Source organism: Vulpes lagopus, chromosome 16, assembly GCF_018345385.1.
Source record: "Vulpes lagopus strain Blue_001 chromosome 16, ASM1834538v1, whole genome shotgun sequence".
In the NCBI taxonomy this organism is placed as follows: Eukaryota; Metazoa; Chordata; class Mammalia; order Carnivora; family Canidae; genus Vulpes; species Vulpes lagopus.
In genome coordinates, this window is record NC_054839.1 from 58,105,812 (window position 1) to 58,115,156 (window position 9,345).

Genomic DNA, 9,345 nt, shown 5'->3' on the forward strand with positions numbered 1-9,345 from the left:
GCCATTAGCCATTCCAAAGTATGTTCAATGTCTCTAATCTAACAGGATGGAAGAAAATCTACTAAAAAGGCACCGATTCTTTACTGCATTTCAAAAGTAAAATGGGTTCCTTGTTGTTTTGTGCAGGGTTCTTTGTTTTTTGGGGGGTTTTTTTGGTGTGAAATTCAAGTTATGATAATCACTAGAAAGTTCACTATTACATTATTAAATGCTAAAGTGTAAGGTGACTTATGAGATCCAAATATAAGTTACCAGAAATACATTTATTTTACTATAATACCTCATTTTTTAATAATCTACAAGAAAGGAAATCTAAAATAATGATGAAAGGACAGTATTAATGGAACTCCAACAGCCAATTGATTTAGAAAGTCTGAGAAAGGGCCCAGCCAACTTATAGATATTATTGGAATAAGAGAACTGAGTGGACGCTTATCAATAGACCAGTACTAAATGGCCATTGTATTTACCTAGATGTGCACTCTTTCTCCCGCAATTATTTTAGAAGTACTGCAGATCCTAGAATCAAATAACCTTAGAGTCAGGAAGGACCTTGAAATTCAATATCATGTAATCTGTTACCCCATATAGAATTTCCTCTCCTTCCTCCCTGATTTGCTAAAAACTTTGAATACAGCTAATAACAGGAGGCTATACTGAAGGCCCCTAGAATCTGTTGCAACTGGTGCATCCTGAAGGAGTATGCCTATAGCAAGACCCCACAACTGTATCTCCTTGCTCTCATATTTAAGTGTCAATAGGAAGATTTCACATCAGAGAAGAAAAATTAATGGTAATTCTTTACCTAATTGGGGTCACCAGTCAGGCTAGGCCTCTCTTTGCAGGAGCCCCTAAGTCCTCAGAACCACCTCTCTGACTGGTCGCTGTAGCATTTCCTACCAAGCATCACCTGTAAGATCAGATGCCCCTGAAAACACCAAGGGGTTTGTTCACTGCACCCAGCAATGATATATTTCACTCACACGAAGGCTTTGGGAGTGGAAGGGTAGGTTTTGGAATCCTAGAACTTAAATTTAATGGGTTTGAGTATAACTGCTCTTGGGCCATTGCAGAGGCAATGGGATATCTAACCAACAAAGTAGTTTGTACATTTTCATCTTAGAATGAGGCCTTAAGAGGATAGGTTGTAAAGAAAAAGCATAACAGGCCCTGTATTCATTTTCAATGCTGTATAACTAATTACTCAAGTTTAGTAGCTTAAAAAAAATATGTATTATCTCTATTTCTGTAAATCAGAGGTCCAGGCACAGCTTAGCTGGGTCCTCTGCAAAGCTGCTACCAAGGTCACTCAGTGCTTACTTCTCTGGACTCATGGCCGGCACTAAATCTATTTCCAAACTCTTTCAAGTGGTTACCAGAATCTTTGTGGCTGTAACACTGAGGTCCATGGCTTCTTTTTGGCCATTGACTGGAGGACACTCTTAGCTCCTAAAGGCTGCTCACAGTTCGCCACTTGGCCCTCTCCAGAGCAAGTGATAGATAAGGCAGGGACATTTTTAGTAATTTCCCGAAGCTGGTGGGTTCAGAGAAGGGAACAAATGCAGGAGATAGCATTAATAGGACTTTGTGCCAAATGTGAAGCTAGTGAAAAAGGAGGAATCTCAGATGACTTCCTGACCTCAGGTCTCAACCCATATAAACCACTAACTGATTTAGAACATATAAACCACTAACCGACAAAGAGAATCAAGAGGAAAATAAGTTGGTGGGAGGGTAGGAGGTGATGGAGAAGATGTTGAGCTCTGTTCTAAACATATCAAGTTAGATACACTTTTTAAAAAATATTTTATTTATTTATTTATTTATTTATTGGAGAGAGAGAAAGAGAGTACACATAAGAGGGAGGGGCAAGGCAGAGGGAGAAGCAGGCTCTCCATTGAACAGGGAACCATTGAACATCTAGCCCAGTTCCTGGGCTAGATCCCAGGAACCCAGGATCATGACCTGAGCCAAAGGCAGACACTTAGCCAACTGAGCCACTCAGGTGCCCACAAGTTACACAGATTTTTAGAGGTGTTTTAACTTAACTTGTACCAATGTTCCATTGCTTGCTGAGTCCATTTAATTTAGATGGGGCATTGTCCACATTTTCCCAATTTATTTACTCTTCTGTTCTCATCTTCTATTCTCCATAGTACTTAGCTGCCCAGCATAGAGCCATGTGAATTCCATATTTGCCTCTAATTTCTTATCTCATTTATTATTTTACTACTGACACAATGCCTTGGATGATCCTTTCCACCATTAAATCTCAAGTGATTACTTCGCAATGCTAAGTACTAAATGTTAACATGAGTTGATATAGCAATTACTAAGGTGTTGAGATTTTTGAGAACCATAAAAATTAAATCCTTTTTTAAAAAGCCTTTTCAGGGGCATCTGGGTGTCTTAATCGATTAAGCATCCAACTCTTGATCTCGCTCAGGTCTTGATCTTAGGTTATGAGTTCAAGCCCCATGGTGGACTCCACATTGGGCACAGAGCCTACTTTAAAAAAAAAATCCTTTTTATGTGTTCAGCTTGAGTTCCTCAGTGCTACTGTCTAAAGGCAAGTAGCTTCCCACTGAAATGAGGAAAAACTGAACAACTCTTTGAAGCCCTCAGACTCAGTCACCAGTATAAGTAAACTAGCTCAAAATTATTTAGTTCCAGGATTGAAGAGTTTCACACTGAGGCTGAAAACACAACTACTTGAAGGCATAGGGCCTTCAAGGAAATCTGGAGATATTGTAGACTTCTGTAATCTTGGTAACGCATAAACATTGAGGACTGAATATTTCCAAAATTCATAGAAGCTAGAGTTGTGCATTCTGTTGCACAGAGGTTAATTATCCAACTGGTCAATGTCAGTGTTTCTTTGCTTATTTAAACATTAATCCAAAGTCTTACTACTGTTAAACCTTGAAAGAATTAATGCATTTGCACATAAAAATTTGGACTAAAAATTTCTTCCTACAATCTTAAAGTGTTAATACTGGCCTTCAGTGATTCAATGAAACGACGTTATAATCTTGACTCTTCTCATAAACATTAGCCATAATAACTATTTTTTAAAATGCTATAACCCAGCATTCCTTATTCTAGTCACTTTTAAAGGCATTTTATCCTAAAGTATAATCATTTTTCAGACCTTCTCTATCTTAGAGAATTTACAAAGAAGAAACCTTCTTTCTGATATTAAAAAAAATAACATGTAGACAAGATATGTAAGATAGGGCTTGAAGATTTTGAAGATAAGAAAATTGTTATTATTTTCTCTCTACTTATGAAAGTAGAATCATATCAAAACCTCAACCTTATGTTTTAGAGCTGAATATCAAGGGAGAGCTTTAATGTGAGAAAAATTCCCAAAATATTACTAACTGAAAATTTTTGGAGAAAGTTATAAACTGTGATTAAATAATAGTTTCACTTATTCACTATTAAGAATATTACTGAGTAGCCACAAGATGCATTTTGCTATGGAACAAAGTAGTGAGATATTCATAGCAAGATTTGTTTGGGAAACAAAACAAATCTTCCCGTTCAACTTAGAACACTAAGCTCTAAAGTTACCATAAATTAGGTAAGTATGAATTAATAAGAAGCCAAAGTGGTAAATCAATCCTGTAGGAATTTTCATTTGTAAAACACTTTATTTTTTAAATAAAGCATCTTCACATCATTATTACATTTTATCTTAATAGCATCCCAACGATGGGTTGTTGTTCAGTCCCTGTTCCTTGTTGAGAAAGAAAAGGTAGAAGTAAGTTTTGCAAATAAGCCAATAGATTTTGCAACTCTATCTTGGTCAAGCTGAAAGCACACAGAAGCATTTTCATCTTTAAGATAAAGACAGGCACTGGGCAGCCCGGGTGGCTTAGTAGTTTAGCATCACCTTTAGCCCAGGGTGTGATCCTGGAGTCCCGGGATGAGTCCCACGTCGAGCTCCCTGCATGGAGCCTGCTTCTCCCTCTGCCTGTGTCTCTGCCCCTCTCTCTCTCTCTGTGTCTCTCATGAATAAATAAATAAAACCTTAAAAAAATAAAGACAGTCACTCACTTCAGACCATGAGAGCTTGGGGTCTTAGGAGAACTGCTACACACAAAAGCCTATTTTACAGCTTTTCTCCTACTCACCAGAGAGCCAGGCAGCCGACATTCAGGAGACTCTGGTTCACCCTTCAACTAGAAGTGAATAACTAACTTTACGAAAGGAAAGAATATTCCTGTTTTCTAATAGTTCATTTCATTGCTCTTTAAGTCTACTATCCACTACCTCTGACAATGTACTTCTCCACAACCATTCCCCATTCCTCTGTCCCTCATCTCTTATTCTTCTTTCTTCAACTCAAGGCAGAGTTTCTCAGAATTTGAGAAAGCCCTGGGCCATTTCTATTGTTTTAGGCTTCCAGCATATAATAAAATATAAAGACAATCCAAAATAGGATAGCAATTTTATTGTTTAAAATTAATTCTTTTAGGAAAATAAGCCTATGAAAAGATGCTCAATATCATATGTCATTAAGGAATTGCAAGTTAAAACAATAAGATATCACCCGACACCTGTGAGAATGGCCAAAATGCCAACACTGATAACACCAAATGCTGGTGAGGATGTGAAGCAACAGGAACTCTCATGAACTGCTAGTGAGAATGCAAAATGGTATGACCACTTTCGAAGACAGTTAGCTCAGCCATTTCTGACAAAACTAAACATAATTTTACCAGCAATTATGTTCCTTTATTTTACCCAAATGAGTTGAAAACTTATAGTGACAAATAAAACCTGCACATAAATTATTACAGCAACTTTATTCATAATTGTCAACAGTTGGAAGTAACCAAAACACCCTTCATTAGGTGAATAAGTAAATGTGGTACATCCAGTTAATGGATTATCCAGTGATAAAAAGAAATGAGTTATCAAGCCATAAAAAGACATGGAGGAACCTTAAGTGCATAATATTAAGTGAAAGAAGCTGTATCTGAAAAGGCTACATACTGTATTTTTCCCATTATATGACATTTTGGAAAAGGCAAAACTATGAACATAGCAAAATGACCAGTAGTCACCAAGAGTTAGTGTAGAAGGATGAAGAGTTGGAGCACAGAGGATTTTTTTAAGTAGATTCCACACCCAGCATGGAGCCCAACAAAGGGATTGAACGTATGACCCTGAGATCAAAACCTGAGCCAAAATTAAGAGTCAGATGTTTAGCCTATGAGCCACCCAGATGCCCCATGGAGCATAGAGAACTTTTAGGACAGTGAAACTATTCTGTATGATAGTAAAATAACACATACATTTCACTACATATTTATTAGAACTCATAGAATATACAACACCAAGAGTGAATCTTAATGTGTCATTTGGAGTGATAATGATATGTCAACATAGGTTCATCAATTGTAACTCTGGTACAAGATGTTGATAGTGGAGAACATTGTGCATGTAGAGGGTAAGAGATATATGGGAACTCTACTTTAGGTTCAACTTTGCTATGAACCAAAAATTGCTCTAAAAAAAATAAAGTGTATTTCTGGAGCGCCTGGGTGGCTCAGTGGTTGAGCATCTGCCTTTGGCTTAGGGCATGATCCCAGTGTCCTGAGATCAAGTCCCACAACAGGTTCCCTGTGGGAAGCCTTCTTCTCCCTCTGCCTGTGTCTCTGCCTCTTTCTGTGTCTCTCATGAATAAATAAATAAAATTTTTAAAAAGATAAAAATAAAATCAAGTAAAATTAAAGTGTATTTCTAAAAATTAATGCTTATAGCACAGATACACACAAATACAAGTGTATGTATTACTTCATTGAGAGATAACATCAAAACTCTTAATTTGAGGCCCATAGCAGTCAGTATTGGCAATTGCAAATAATGCTTTAGAAAAAATAATTCATTAAAGGATATTTGTTATCTTGCAGAATTTATAAAGAAATCAGAGAAGTCAATAGTAATGATACATATCTCGAAACCACTCAGAAGCAATGCTCAATCACAGGGATGCCACCACTGCCACCAGCTGCTTGGTCCTGAACACACATGCCTTGATGCCAAAAACTCTGCCTCAAATGCCCCAGAAGAACCAGATGCCTCTTCCATCATTTGCTAGATCAGTATTCCCACAGCTACCCCCCTTATGTTGCTTCCTTCCCTAAGTCCTACACAAATACATCTGACTGCAGCACCTAAGTCACATTTTTGCACCCTAGCTGCAAAAAGTCTGAAACAAATTCTAATTCTGTCATGAGAAAGTGGGACTACCAGTGTGGGAAACTATCAATATGCCTAGAAATCTGGAAGGTAACTCAGGTGTCAACTTATAGCAATTAGACTTACTATGGGACAGGTTGATCCTGAAAAAGATGATAGATAGATAGATGATAGATAGATGATAGATGATTGATAGATAGATAGATAGATAGATAGATAGATAGATAGATAGATGATAGATAGATAGATGATAGATAGATAGATAGATAATTGAAAAGGAAAGAAAGAAAAAAAGAAAAGAAGGAAAGTTAAATGTGGGGGTTTGTAGCCCAATGGAGATGTCATACATGGAGATATACAGATAAAAAATCATACATACCATCAGGTGTTAGTTAAAACCAAAAAAGCAGATGAGAGAGACCAAGGAGGTAGCGTACAATGAGAAAAGCAAAGGTCCAAGGATGAAGTCTTTGGAATCATTAATGTTTAAGAGAAGGAAAGAGTAAGAAGTCATGAAGGAAGTGAAAAATGGACAGAGGTCATCAACTTTCAAGAATGTAAAAATGTCAAGATTAGAAAATCAGCAAAATACTCCTGTAAGTATTGGGGCACCTGGGTGGCTCAGTTGGTTAAGTGTCTACTTTCGGCTCGGGTCAGGATCCTGTAGTCCTGGGATCCAGCCAGCATTGAGCTCCGCATTCAGTGGGGAGCCTGCTTCTGCCTCACCTTCTATACCACCTCCCACTTGCTCTCTCTCTCTCTCTAAAATAAATAAATCTTTTTTTAAAAAAATAATAAAAATTACATTTAAAAAGAGATTCCCCCTGAATTTGCCAAGGTCCTCTGGCTTCAAATCCCAAGCTCATTTCTTTCTGCCACACTGGCTGGGGTGGCCCACAGAGATTTTGTTTCTATCCCTTTGTACACCCAGGCTCATGTGTTATTAGCATTTTGCTAGTTGTCATTTATCATCCTGGCATCTGTTGCTGGAGCTTCTGAGGGTACATATTAGTCATCTCAAGCAATTCAATTCAAATCCAGTGAATGAGATGATTTCTTAAGCTTTTGGGGGAACTTTTTCAAAGGCTCACACCTTGACACACTGGGGAGAGGATGAGACTCTTTTAGGTATTTGGGGATCAGGATTTCAACCTGGCCAGTTCACATGACCTCTGATTCTCTGCTGACATTTGGAGAATGCAAATGTGGGTGGGAGTGGGCCCCAGGGTAAATACTTAGAGCTATTAGGTTGGTGACAGATTCTGCTTCACAAGATTCTGATGACCCTGCACCCAACCAAGGAACCTAAAATCCTGGGACTGCAGCAATAGGGATAACAAAAAGCACAGCTGCTACCCCTATTTTCCCAACTTTAAAAAATTCTCTCTCTCTCAACTCTGAGCAGAGAACTCAATTTCTAGGCTACATGGGTCAGTACCAGATGGCCCTGGACCAAAAGGAGTAACTGAGCAATTTCACTCTGAGCAACTCAAGCAAAGCATGACCTGAGATGCCTTTTTTCTTTTTCTTTTTTTTTTTTTACTTAAAGGCTTTAATAATCCTTCAATAACTCAAGTGGACAGAACATTTGGATTATATTCTTTGACTTTAAAGTATCTTATTCAAAGATACTGAACTTTCTAAATTTTTTTTAACTCTTTTTTTTTTTTAATTTTTTATTTATTTATGATAGTCACAGAGAGAGAGAGAGGCAGAGACACAGGCAGAGGGAGAAGCAGGCTCCATGCACCGGGAGCCTGATGTGGGATTCGATCCTGGGTCTCCAGGATCGCGCCCTGGGCCAAAGGCAGGCGCCAAACCGCTGCGCCACCCAGGGATCCCTCTAAATTTTTAATATCGGACTCCTTTTTAAGATTCAGCTCTCAGGGTAGCTCTGTCCTAAGGATAGGAATTCAGAAATAAGGTGTGCTGGGATGGATGTCCAGCAAACTGGAGATGTAAAGCAAAACTGGACATGACTGGACAACAGGCCTGGTGACAAAGGCTGGCCAGGGCAAGGTCAACTTGGACAGTCCAAAGCACCCAAAGAATGTAGTCAGCCCTGGGATTCTCATCTGGCAGTCAGGTCGAATCACTAGGTGAGCCCATGGGTTAGAGGATAATGCCAAATCAGATGGAGTTGCATTATCATCCTAGAAAAGATATGATGTAATGGAGAGCTTTGCCACAGAGCCAGAGAAACATAGTTTGATACCCTGTTGCTCCTTCTTAGCAGCTCTTCTTGAACCTGTTTCTTTCTTGTGAGGGGTATTCATACCTATGACTTATTTACAATGGTTGGTTAAAGAAAATGTTCACACAGCACCTTGCACAATACCCCAACGAAACAGGAATGAAATTAATGTAAGCAAGTGACATGATTATTAAGACCTGTTCTTTCACCACAGAATGACTGACAGTAGCTGGGAATGTGGAGAACACAAAAAGGAGATTGGCCAAAACTAGCAGGATGGTATCAGAATTGGCATTTGGAACTTGGAAACGCATTCTTTCCATAACTACACCAGGGTGTGTATATTACCCCAAAGGTTACAGATTTTTTCTTAAACACACAAAAAAGCCCAGTCATACACAAAAGCAGTTATTATCACTATTAACATCCCCATAGTAGAGTCTCTTGAAGATAAATTCTAGCTCAAATTCTAATTCTTGAAGATAAATTCTAAGAAAAGAGATTTATGTGTAAATGCAAGATGCCACCACCTACTATAAATCATTTCCGACAAAAAAGAGATGTCTAAAGTGAAAGTGACCATGATATTCTGATCACAAATTGCTTCCAGGGACACATAATATAATAAAAAGCAAGATAAGAAAGACTGCCTGTGGGAGAGAATGTTTTAAGAGAACTGTTTCTCTTAAAAATTTTGACATAGGTTTTTCCGAATAGGTCTCCATGCCAAATAATAAACCTTTAATACAAGCACTTGCGACTTCAAACATCTGTATTCATCACTGAAACATGTTTCTTCAATAAAGACAGGCTCAGAATGCAAGGAAGATAAAATCAAATACATTTCTTTTGCAACTCTGCTCAGAGAAGTTGAAATGAATATCTAAAAATGTTTTCTTTTTTCCTTGTTTCAACTAAGGATAATCAAACACTTAGTA